Below are 13,323 nucleotides of genomic sequence, written 5' to 3'. Positions count from 1 at the left end.
ATCAAAGAGGAAACTAAAAAAATTCTTAGAGGTAAATGAAAACTCAGACACAACATATCAAAATCTCTGGGACACTATGAAAGCAGTACTAAGAGGAAAATTCATTTCATGGAGTTCATTCCTTAAAAGAAGGAAAAGACAACAAATAAATGACCTCACACTACACCCCAAAGCCTTAGAAAAAGAAGAACAAATCAGCAGCAAATACAGTAGAAGGCAAGAAATAATTGAAATCAGAGTTGAAATCAATGAATTCGAAACAAAAGAAACAATCAAAAAAAATAACAAAACTAAAAGTTGGTTCTTTGAAAAAATAAGTAAGATTGATAGATCACTAGCCACACTAACAAAGAGAAGAAGAGAGAGAACCCAAATTACTAGCTTATGGGATGAAAAAGGCAACATCACAACAGACACTTCAGAAATACAGAAGATAATTAGAAATTATTTCGAAACCCTATACTGTAATAAAATAGAGGATAGTGAAGGCATTGATAAATTCCTTAAGGCATATGAGCTACCCAGATTGAGTTAGGAAGATATAAACAAACTAAACAGACCAATATCAAGTGAGGAAATAGAAGAAGCCATTAAAAGACTACCAACCAAGAAAAGCCCAGGACCGGACGAATATACAGCAGAGTTTTACAAGAACTTTAAAGAAGAACTAATACCAATACTCTTCAATCTATTTCAGGAGATAGAAAAAAAGGGAGTACTTCCAAATTCATTCTATGAGGCCAACATTACCCTGATTCCGAAACCAGATAAAGACACTTCAAAGAAAGAAAACTTCAGACCAATATCCCTAATGAATTTAGATGCAAAAATCCTCAATAAAATTCTGGCAAATTGGATGCAACTGATTTTTTAAAATGGACCTGTTTTTGGGCTGGGGATGTGGCTCAACTGGTAGCGTGCTTGCCTGGCATGCGTGTGGCCTGGGTTCGATCCTCAGCATCACATACAAACAAAGATGTTGTGTCCGCTGAAAACTAAAAAATAAATATTAAAAAATTCTCTCTCTCTCTCTCTCTCTCTCTCTCTCTCTCTCTCTCTCTCTCTCTCTCCTCTCTCTCTCCTCTCTCTTTAAAAAAAATGGACCTGTCTTTCTCTTCCTCCTTCCCTACTCCTCCTTAATCTCTCTCTCTTCCTATTCTCAGGGGAAACAGGATTACCTTTCTTTCCCATTTTAGGCAGATTTATCTGTCCCTGAGCACACACCCACCATAGGAATGAAGTAATCCAGACTTTGGGGATGGGACCAGGAGAGCTCAGAAATAACTATCTCCCAAATTAACCAGTGAATCCAGCTTCAATGAGAGAACACATGAAATGTAGTCTTTGAATCACTCCTTTTAAAGCCCCCTGTTCCTTCTGATGGGTAGAATCACAGTCTCCAGGACAGGAGTCCCCTGTGTTTTTCATTTGCTAGCAAAACAATAAAACTTGTTTTTTCTTTTTCTCAAAAATAAAAAATAGTTGTCCATTCCCTTCTTGATCTTTCAGGAGCCTGTGATGGATGATTCCTGGTACCATATGATGTGTGATGACATCCTTACTTGAAGGGCTGATAAGAAATGTGCTTGTATATTTTTGTGCTTTCAATATTTCTTAGTTTAAATTTCTAGTGATAAATGTAAAGCACAAAACAATAAGTGTTTGGGAGCTCTCATCAAGAATTTCCAGTATTGTAACACCACCCACCCACACACACACACACACACACACACCCCACATGTGTAGATACAGGAGACAGGGTTTATTAGGGGAATTTGCTGATATAATTTTGAAGAATTCCCACAGTAGGCCTTCTGCAGGCTGGAGACCCAGAATGCTGCAGAGCAGCTCAGCCCAAGCCAAAGGCCTCAGAACCATGGATGTCAATGGCTGAACTCTTAGCACAAAGCCAGAGTCCAGAGAATCAGGGGAGTGGATGATGCAAACCCTCAGTGCAGTGGCCAGAGAACCTGGAGTTCTGACATCCCAGGGCAGAAGAAAGGCAAAGAGCTCCATGAGGGAGAGCAAGAAGCCACCTTCCTCTATGGGTTGCTTTTTGTGGAGAACTGACCAGCTCAGCTGGAGCACACCCACACCTAGGGAGGTCTTCCTCACTCAGTCCACTGCTCAAACACCAAGGTTTCCAGCAACACCACACAGATATCCTCAGAAATAAAGCTTGCAGCTATCTGTGTGCCCTTAGCCATGATCTTAATATTTGTGTGCCTTCTGTGGTGGGGCAGCAGAACTTTAGGAAAGAAATTCCCCCAATTTCACTTTTAATAAGGGTAGAGAGTGACCCAACACAATCCTTGCTAATCAATATGCTGACTGTGCATCTAAAACAAACAAAGCCCAATTTTGCAATCAAAACAGATTTTTACACTTGGAACTGTTTAAATTGGCCAGGACTCAGACAACAAAAGACATGGACTTTGCCTAGTAGCTGCCCTATCTGAAGAATAAGCAGAGTATTGCCTTTGTTTTCACCACTCAAGGTAAATATCCTCCCAAAAGAAAAAAGTTTAAAAAAGAACTCCTCAATTTAATGAGAGGAAGATATATATATATATACTTTGTGGGAATTGCTGAAGGGATAGATGCTGAAAGAACAGTCTGGCAAGTATGAGAAGATCCACGTCTCACCCCTGTTGCCACCTACAGTGTGGGAGGCTTCAGCAAATTGCTGTGTCATGCTTCAGTTTTCTGTCTGTGCTCCCTTGGCTGATATAACAAAATACCAGATGGTGGCTCATAAACAGCAAGGTCTCATTTTTAACAGACCTGGGGCCTGGGAAGTCCAGGATCCAGGCAGACTTGGCATCTGGACAGGGTCAGCTTTGTAGCTCACTGACAGTGCCTTCAAGACATGTCCCGACATGGTGGGAAAGAGGAGGGTTCTTTCTGGGTTTCCTTCTTCAGTGCACCAACCCCGTTCATGAAGACCCCATGTTTATGATCTAATCATCTCCTAAAAGTTTAGACTCACAGCCATCATCTTGGAGTTAGGATCTCAACTTGAATCTGGATCAATTGACACTAGTTTTAAGATCACAGCACTTACATGCATCAGGTGGCACAAGGCCAAAGTGAAGGGCTTTGGACTTAATGAAGTTATATAGGTTCTATTACCTACCTCACTGGGTAGGTGTTGAGCTCAAATAAGAAATAAGTTTTCATGTGACAACACGGTTTCCCCTAGCCTCTTTCTCCCCCACTTCCAAGGACATCTGCCTCCTGATGTGCAGGGTTGTTTATCTGGAAAATTCTGTGAAGGCTGAGAATAAGATTTCTTGATTTCAAACTCACAGAATTAACTTAAACAAAAAGAGACAGCTAATCGGCTAAATAATTGATTTTCTGAATTAAAAACTAACCATTTTGTCCTTTCCAACTCCTGTGGGCCACACTGTAACAAGAAGGCATAAATCTCTGTTCTGACCTGCCAACAGTTCAGCTAACAGAGAAGAGTCAGAATAGTGACTCTGGTTGGCTCATGGTCACTGGGACAAATGTAAACCTCAGTCATCTCCCAGTTCCATGGCTCTGAGGGTTTGTCAGGAACTATTAGAGCAGAATATACTTGTACTCTGACCCAGCAATTCCTATCTCATGGTGTATATTCACCAAAGACTTGCAAGAAAATATTCATAGCAATGCTTCATCATGGACCCTTGATGAAGACCACCCAAGTGTACATCAAGAGAAACACGGATGAACCACCATGGCACATTCACACAAGAGAAAGGTCACATGACCGAGAATGCAGGGTCTGCGTCTGCATAGCCAAGGTTTGGCCTCCCACACAGCACTCTGCAAGAGGAGCCGGACGCAATGACAGGATTCTTGTGTATAAAATACAGAAGCCAATGTTGTCAGGATCCAGAAAGTGGTTATTGTTTGTAGAGGAGCAATGCAGAGAGCTAGAAAGGATTTGGGGAATTCAACCCACGCTCTTACCCATCTAACCATGTGCTCCGCCTCATCCTTAACCTCTGTTTTGTTTCTTAATATAATCACAGTTAACAGAGTGTTTCACTTAGGAGAATCAACCTAGTTAACATACATGCCTTTATAAATATATAATACATATATATGTATGTGTGTGTGTGTCTGTGTGTGTCATGGATAAACCAGGTGTGATTACCCACAATGGACCACTATGCAGTCCTGAGAAAGAAAGCACTGACACATGCTGTAATGCAGACAGATCCCAAAACCATTTGAAGGAGTGAAAGAAACCAGGCACAAAATGTCATGTATTGCATGATTGTTTTAGAGGAAATCCCCTGCGTTTGCAAAGCAGGTGAGAGTCTGCCCAGGGCTGGATGGAGGAGGTGATGGGAGTGGCTGCTTAGTGGGTACAGGGTCTCCTTTCAGTTGATGAAACTGTTTTCATACTAAACAGAAGTGAGGGCTGGACAGTGCCATGATTGTGCTAAATGTCACTGAATTGTTCACTTTTAAAAGGTCAATTTGTGTCAGCTGATTTGTACCCCAAAATTTAAAAACCTAAGATAGAATTTCATTGAAAAAGTTTGAAATGGTTTGGGGGGAATTTCAAGTTCTCTGAGCATGTAATTAACTTTCCAAAGATGACATCGTGGGTGATCCATCAGGATCTTGATTTGAGTGCAAGCTGCTCCTCACAAATGCCAGCCTGGGTCCCCACCCCACTCATGTTGTAATGGTCACCCCTGGGCTGTGGCTGTGCATTGTTTCAGGACAAGGAGTCCTCCATGTAGAAAAGTGGACAAATCCTTATTGACCAGAATGGTGAGGACTTGCAAGGACAGGATTCCATTTTGAGAAGTTGAAGAATCTGTAACTTCTGATCCTTTGAAAGCACCAAAAATTACCTAAGTGCTGTGGAGACATGAACAAGGGAGAGTCAGGTCACAGTCCACCTCAGCCTCCAGGAATTGGTGCCAACTCTCCCCCCATCACCCCAAAGCTACCTTGATTTCTGAATCTATTAATTTTATGATTACACAGCTAATTATTTTCATTAGCATTTTCAAATCTTTTTGGATTGAGGCAGGCAGAAAGAAAGAAGGGACCCAGGAAAGAAAGCAGACATGACACATAGGCTTCTGATAATCCATCCATGATGTTTAGCACCTGGAGCTGGATCATCTGACCCTGTGATGGCAACAGGGACCCCATCACTGGTGGGGGACAGACAGCCCCCCTCCCAGGTGTTGTTCTGTTAAAATTCTCTCTGGAGTGGCACTGGGATGGGTCCTGGGGCAGGGCTGGCACTGGCTCCTGCAGTGCTTCAGGGACAGGAGAAGCCCCCAGCAAACAGCAGTCCAATGGCACTGGGTGGCTTCTGCTCAGCACCACTGACTCCTATTTCCAGGAATAAGCACCTGGTGGATGAGGGGCCTGAGGCTGAGTGTGACAACCAGAGGGGCTTGGGCGTCTCTCCCAGAAGCCAAGTTCCCGAGCAGCCCAGGAAGAACTAGCACTGGCTGGAGCCCAGGAGTAAGTCCCCAGGAAGCCAGTTTGAGGAACAGGGACCCTCTGCATGTACAAACAGCACAAGCACTGAGGCTGTGTCCCAGGGCGCCCTGGGACGTCTCTGGAGACCCAACAGGAAGGGGGGCCACGTCACTCCCCAGAGTCCCCGTGAGTGCAGGGCTGTGACTGAGCCTAGAGTGGAATGACCACCTCGCAGGACCCCTCGTGTCTTCACCAGTGTTGTGATGATGTGTGCAGGGCATGTGCCAGTGCACCTGGTTAATTTTTAATTTTGAGATAGAGTCTGGTCAAATTGCACAGGCTGGCCTCAAAATTTAGATCCTCTTGCCTCATCCTCCTGAGTATCAGTGGTTGCAAGGACACTCCACCATGCCCAGCTAGCTCTTTTGTTATTTTTTAAAACTAGTAAAAATAAAAACACATACATGAACACAGCAATAAATAATAAGCACTTCATCTTCTCCAAAGTAGAATGCACTGGAGATTCATGTTTTTAACCCTGAGTTTATGTTCGCCAATGGATCACCATGGAAACCAGCCCAGGTGGGCCACATGAGTCCTAGTGATCAACAGTGACAACCACAGGGATCTGATCCATGTGCAGCAATTCAATGCCATTACACCCTATGGCCAGGAAAAAGAGAAATTCTTGCTGTCACATACCCAGTGGGACTGAGTTGGAAAATTCCAAGACCAGCCTTTGAAGTCACTTTCTCCCTCTTTCCTGACTGTCTGATCCCTCTCTTGGGATGAAGTTCATTGTGTAAACTACATGTACAGATAATATTCATAAAGATTGTTTCAGAATGTGAATTTAAGTAACGGTCTGAAACTAAAAAAGATAAAAGACAGTCATAGGTATGAAAATATTTTAGTCTGGGAAATTGGAAGGTACAATAAATGTTTCTGGATGAGAAAGTATTTTTGTCTGGTAAAATAATATTCTTGGTTTATGTCTGTTAAGGTCTGTAAACAAGTCAAGATGGCACCTGGCATTTTGCCAGAGGGAGTGGTTTGTGAAGTAATGCCAGCGAGCCATTAAGTGTGGAGATTCCTTATTGGTTGACTGCTGTATCTAGTTTATGTTAATTAAGATAAGCTGTGTGTAATGTATATATACCCCTCCTGTCCTACAATAAATGGCTACCACTCCTGCTGTATCAATGTACACAAGTTGTTCGTCACCCCCCGGTTATTTTGCTGCAGCCGGACTGTGGCAGATGGTGGCCCGTACCAGGAGCCCCGGGACACTAGCGGGTAAGTTGATGAGGAAATGTTGCCCGTCCCTAGATAGGATGGGAGCAAATCTGCTTTTCCCTAGGTAGATAAGGCGAGAGGAAAAATGGCCATTTTGAAAAAATGGATAAGATTGATACAGTACGTTTGTGTCTTGTTTTGTCTTGAAATGTTGTATTGCCTTTGTGACGAAAATATGGAAGGGGTGAGAAGTAAATTACTAAGGGAAGAAGGCACCCCAGTGGAACCAAGAGCAGTTAGGGCATGTGTTGATGGAAGCCCAGGAACTCTAGTCAGAAAGAAGAAAGTTCAGAGGAGGAAGGATTATTAGGAAAATGTTGCAGCAAAAGGCTATTACTGAATACTTTTCCTTACCAGAGGGTGCGTGAATCGGCGTGGCAGCTGCCACGTGCACGAGCCAGTCACGGCTCAGCAAGGACTTTGCAAGCATTGGCAGCTGACTCTTCCCCATTCCCCGCCCCCCCCCCCCCCCCCCCCCGCCTGGGGAGCGGGAAGCCACTGCGAAAGCCCAAATCCAAACCTGACCTGGAGGCACAGTCTCTCAGGCTCTTGCTCCCTGTGCCCAGTGGCAGTTTGAGTCTGGGACACTCCCGGACTCTCCCCGGGGCCATCTGGGGCTGCCTGGGATGCTGCAGGCAGAAGATGGCCTGTGTCCCTGAAATTTGATCATTTTCAAGGTCAGTAACTACAATGGTTCCCCCACACCTGGAAGCTAATGAGTAATGAGCACTATTAAGGCTTATTTCAAATGTAAAAAAAACCTGAGATAATGTACTAAATTGTTCAGAAGGTTGTTTTCTTAGTGGAATGCTACAGGATTTTCTTTAGCCAGCATTGCCGGAGTTCCTGCCTTCATCCCAGTGCCGGTGAGGACAAGGATGGAAGAATTTCCAGTGTTGCTGAGAACTGGATGAGACTTCGGATCAAGCTAGCAGCCTGCAGAACTTACCTGGACTATGATTTAAGCTAGCTGCCTGCAGAACTTACCTGGACTGTGATTTATCTGGACTGTGAGTTAATCTATTGAGACACTGCTTTACCTGGACTGAGACAACAAACTGTAATCTACAACAAATTGTAACTCGGTATCTTTGCTAATGGTGTCATTGCTGGTATAAGTTTTCCAAGGGCTTCTTGCATGGAGCCATCAATTGGCTGGGTATTGTGGCATTTTGTATCCTCCCCTTCTGCTTGTAGCAGATTATTTATGGTGTTTGTGTAAAAACCACTATGGTCATTATTTAAATTAAACAAAAGGGGGAAATGTTAGGGTCTGTAAACAAGTCAAGATAGTGCCTGGCATTTTGCTAGAGGGAGTGGTTTGTGAAGTAACACCATCGAGCCATTAAGTGTGGAGATTCCTTATTGGTTGACTGCTGTATCTAGTTTATGTTAATTAAGATAAGCTGTGTGTAGTGTATATATACCCCTCCTGTCCTACAATAAATGGCTCCCACTCCTGCTGTATCAATGTACACAAGTTGCTCGTCACCCCCCGGTTATTTTGCTGCAGCTGAACTGCGGCATATGTCCAAAATGAAAGAGGACAAAACTAAGGAGGTAAAGAAGTTGAGAATGTCTATGTAAGTTGTAGAAGCTTTGTGGAAGGTAAATCTCAAAAAGGTTGTGTTTGTGGGCTGGGGTTGTGGCTCAGTGGTATAGCGCTTGCCTCACATGTGTGAGGCACTGGGTTCAATTCTCAAACTACATAAAAATAAATGAATAAAATAGAGGTCCATCAACAACTAAAAAAATTACAAAAAAATTGTGTTTTTGATTAAATTGCTATAATTAGCAGAGTTAGTCAAAATTATTTCAACTTTAATGTTACTGATATGAAACAAAGTCTGAAACACTGATCTGCTTATAGATCAAGATAATTTTCTTATAGTTAGATTCTAAGTCTATAGATATTGGTTTTAATTATTACTTAAGAATATATTCATTAGTTTCATAAAAGGCATACCATATCTGGTGGCATATAGAAAACTTAATTTCAGACGAAGGATGTTATACTTAGAGGGAAAGGAGTGAGGGTATGAGGTTAAACTAACTTAGCACCTTTGGAGAACTCTAACCAATAGACTGGTAATTTATGGAAGAATGTATAGACTCAACCTCCTATCTGTATTTAGATAGTTACCCTATGTATAGATAGCAAAAGTTAGGAGATTGCAAGTGGGATAGAGAGAATACGAATGAAAAAAAAGAAAAAATAATAACAAGGAAGAAAAGAGAAATAAGAGAGAAGGAAAAGGAAAGTAAGATAGAAATAAAGAAAAAAAATGGGGGGAAGCTGGGCTATATGCAATTCCTCTATATTATATTACTTTGGTAATTCGGTTGTTCATGCACAGTTCTTGGTTTCACATATGCTGAAGTTGTGGAAGAGAGAGAAGAAAAGAGAGAAAGAAAGAGAAAAAAAGTCTCTCAGAACACTGTTTTCCTTGCTTCCAGTAGGTGGCGTTGTCTATTCCTAGCTTGAGCCTCTGTGTTCAGGGTGGTGCGTATAGCCAGTGTGAAAGGAAATGAGCTTCCACCTGTATCTTCCCTACTCTAATCTCTGAGGTAGAAACCAGGTGCCTGTACAGTTGTTGTTTTGCATTGATAGCTACAACCCCCAAAAGCTTGTGGGAAATATTTTGAGTTATCGCAGCTAAGGGTGGGGGAGTTGGAAACCGGGTACCTGGATCACCCACAGAACCGTGCTGGTAGCCACACCCCCTTTGATGTGTTTTAAGGGTTGATGGGCTTCCTCCGGACTAGCACATGGGGCAGGGCTGAGCTTCCTCCTCCGGTCTGGCTTGGCGCTGGGCTTCCTCCTCCGGTCTGGCTTGGCTGGCGCCTGGCTGCTTCCTCCTCCCAAGATAATTTTCTTGTATCTTTTAGGTTTCATTACTTGGAAAAACTAAGTCTTAAAGGATTTAGGATTTGAACCTGTTTTAAAGACTTAAATGATTACTTGGTAACTTGTTAAACAACTGTTATTTAGGTTATAACAATATAGTTGACACTGTAAATACATGTGACTAAGTACATGTATGCCTCTTGGACTGTATCTGTGTAAGCCTTGTCTAAGTGTTATGTAAAAATTGATAAAATGAAAGCTTATGTAAATTTATCAACTATAAGTGCTTTTATACATTATATTTGACATAGAAGGGCTACACTGTTATTTGAGGACCTGTCCTATATCTGTTTGCTTTGACTAAGTCCATTTCTGATCATTAACACTGTTTCCTGATAGTATAAGGAAGGCTATAAGGCTATCCTTTGATTTTTGCTAATCCATACAGACCTGTGACTATTGTTACCATACACTCTGGATTCTGAATTGTACTTCAAAAGTTCAACTTAGTTAAATGTAAATATTAGAAGGGCTTTGCCAAGTTGGTGTTCTCCCAACTAAAATTATCTGTTTCAATATTCTTGTATTTTTATAGAAATAACAAATTTGGTTTGTATTTATTTATGTCATTTGATGTTTTATCTGGATAAAGTAGCCTGTTGTCAAGAAGTTATATATAGGGCTGGGGATGTGGCTCAAGTGGTAGCATGCTCACCTGGCATGCATGCGGCCCAGGTTTGATCCTCAGCACCACATAAAAACAAAGATGTTGTATCCGCCGAAAAACTAAAAAATAAATATTAAAAAATTCTCTTCTCTCTCTCTCTCTTTTTTTAAAAAAGAAGTTATATATACAATTTTGTGTTACTCTTCACAGTGAAATTGTGATTTTGGTAGGGAATAAGGGAGGCAGAAGTATTGGAACACACACACATACACATATATACACAGATAGAAACAGGAGAGTGGGTTTATTAGGGGAATTTGCTCATATATTTCTGAAGAATTACCACAGTAGACCTTCTGCAAACTGGTGATCTGGGATGCTGCAGAGCAGCCCAGCCCAAGTCCAGGCACCTCAGAACTATGGAAGCCAATGGCACAGCTCTTAGCCCAAGGCCAGAGGCTAGAGAATCAGGGGAGGGGACAATGCAAATTTACTGTTCAATGGCCAGAGAACCTGGAGTTCTGACATCCAGAGCAGAAGAAGGGTACACAGCTCCATGAGGGAGAGCAATAAGCCACCTTCCTCTGTGGGTTGTTTTCTGTGGCCTTAGATGACCAGCTGGTGCACACCCACAACTAGGGCAGGTCTTCCTCACTCAGTCCACTGCTCAAATGCCAGGCTTTCAAAAAACACCACCCAATATTCCCAGAAATAATGCTTGCAGCTAATCTGTGTGCCCTTAGCCATGATCTTAATATTTGTGCCCCTTCTGTGTGGGTCAGCAGAACTTCGTGAAAGAAATTCCCTGAATTTCACTTTTAAGAAGGGTAGAGAGTCGCCCAACACCATTCTTGCTAATCAATATGCTGACTGTGCATCTAAAACAAACAAAGCCCAATTTTGCAATCAAAACAGATTTTTACCCTTGGAACTGTTTGAATTGGCCAGGACTCAGACATCAAGGTAAATATCCTCCCCAAAGAAAAAAAGTTTAAAAAAATAACTCCTGAATTTAATGAGAGGAAGAAATTATATATATTGTGGGAATTGCTGAAGGGATAGATGCTGAAAGAACAGTCTGGCAAGTGTGAGAAGATCCACGTCTCACCCCTGTTGCCACCTACAGTGTGGGAGGCTTCAGCAAGTTGCTGTGTCTTGCTTCAGTTCTCCATCTGAGCTCCCTTGGTTGATATAACAAAATACCAGATGGTGGCTCATAAACAGCAAGATCTCATTTTTAACAGCCCTGGGGGCTGGGAAGTCCAGGATCCAGGCAGACTTGGCATCTGGACAGGGTCAGCTTTGTAGCTCACTGACAGTGCCTTCAAGACGTGTCCCAACGTGGTGGGAAAGAGGAGGGTTCTTTCTGGGTTTCCTTCATCAGTGCACCAACCCCGTTCACAGAGACCCCATGTTTATGATCTAATCATCTCCTAAAGATAACCCTAACCTCTCATAATGCCATCACCTCAGGATTCAGGATTTTGACATGAATGTGGAGGAATGGACACAAGCATTAAGATCACAGCACTCACATGCATCAGGTAGCAAGAGGCCAAAGTGAAGGGCTTTGGATTTAATGAAATTTAGTAGGTCCCATTGACCTTAGTGGGTTCTCACTGGGTAGGTGTTGAGCCTAAATAAAAAATGGGTTTTCATGTGACAACAGTTTCCTGTAGCCTCTCTCTTCCTCCATCCAAGGACATCTGCTTCCTGATGTGCAGGGTTGTTTATCTGGAAGGTTGTGTGAAGACTGAGAATAATATTTCTTGAGTCAAACTCACAGTATTATCTTAAGCAAAAAGAGAGAGATAATAGGCTAAATAATTGATTTTCTGAATTAAAAACTACCCACTTTGTCCTTTCCAACTCCTGTGGGCCACACTGTAACAAGAAGGCATAAATCTCTGTTTTGACCTGTCAACAGTTCAGCTAACAGAGAAGAGTCAGAATTGTGACTCTGGTTGGCTCATGGTCACTGGGACAAATGTAAACCTGAGTCATCTCCCAGTTCCATGGCTCTGAGGGTTTGTCAGGAACTATTAGAGCAGAATATACTTGTACTCTGACCCAGCAATTCCTTCCTCACTGTGCACATTCACCAAAGACTTGCAAGAAAATGTTCATAGCAATGCTTCATCATGGACCCTTGATGAAGACCACCCAAGTGTACATCAAGAGAAACACGGATGAACCACCACGGCACATTCACACAGCAGAAAGGCCACATGACCGAGGATGCAGGGTCTGCATCTGCATAGCCAAGGTGTGGACCTCCCACACAGCACTCTGCAGGAGGAGCCAGATGGAGGGGCAGGATTCAATGTGTATGAATACAGAAGTCAATACTGTCAGAGTCCAGAGAGTGGTTGCCTTTGTTGGAAGGGGCATAAATGGGGGTAGATAGGTTCTGTTTCTCTTATTAGTCTCTGTGGTTCTGGGGATTGAACCCAGGGCCATGTTGTAAGCGTGTGGTCCACCACTGTGTTACCTCTTTAGCACCTTCTGTGTCTTCATATATCCACCAGTTAAAGTACACCAATTAATTGTAATTTAAATACATGCATACTTAAAGCGTAAGTGCTAAGCACACACAGGGAAATATTACTCAGTCACAAAATCTAACAAAGTATTGATACAGGCTGTCATGCGGATGGATCTCAAAGCCATTAGATGGAGTTAAACATGCCAGATGCCAGTCACTAAAGGTCACATATTGGATGATTCCATTTAGAGGAGATATCCCAAGTGTGCAAGGCAGGCCTGTGGCTGCCCAGGGCTGGAGGGAGGAGATGATGGGCAGAGACTACTTAAGGGGAACAGGGTCTCCTTCTGGCTGATGAAAATGTTTTCTAACTCGACAGAAGTTACAGTTATACAATACCACAATTATACTTACATCATTGAATTGTTCAATTTTTAAATGGTTAATCATATATATATATATATATTTAAATATGGCACACTTCATGAGTCTGCCTGTCATCCTGGGGCAGGGGCCATGCTAATCTTCTCTGCGTTGTTCCAATTTTAGTCTATGTGCTGCCAAAGCAAAAACTTTCAGGTA

At 42.5% G+C, this 13,323-nt stretch overlaps 1 non-coding gene across 1 annotated transcript; it reads right to left on the bottom strand.

The window, feature by feature from the left end:
- Positions 1-13,207: 13,207 nt before the first annotated feature.
- LOC114080049 (U6 spliceosomal RNA) lies at positions 13,208-13,310 on the bottom strand. The gene has a single exon (XR_003580569.1). It is a non-coding gene; the product is annotated as a U6 spliceosomal RNA (small nuclear RNA).
- Positions 13,311-13,323: the final 13 nt, after the last annotated feature.

This window comes from Marmota flaviventris, chromosome 18 (assembly GCF_047511675.1).
Source record: "Marmota flaviventris isolate mMarFla1 chromosome 18, mMarFla1.hap1, whole genome shotgun sequence".
Taxonomy (NCBI): domain Eukaryota; kingdom Metazoa; phylum Chordata; class Mammalia; order Rodentia; family Sciuridae; genus Marmota; species Marmota flaviventris.
This window is presented reverse-complemented; position numbering and strand designations above follow the sequence as displayed.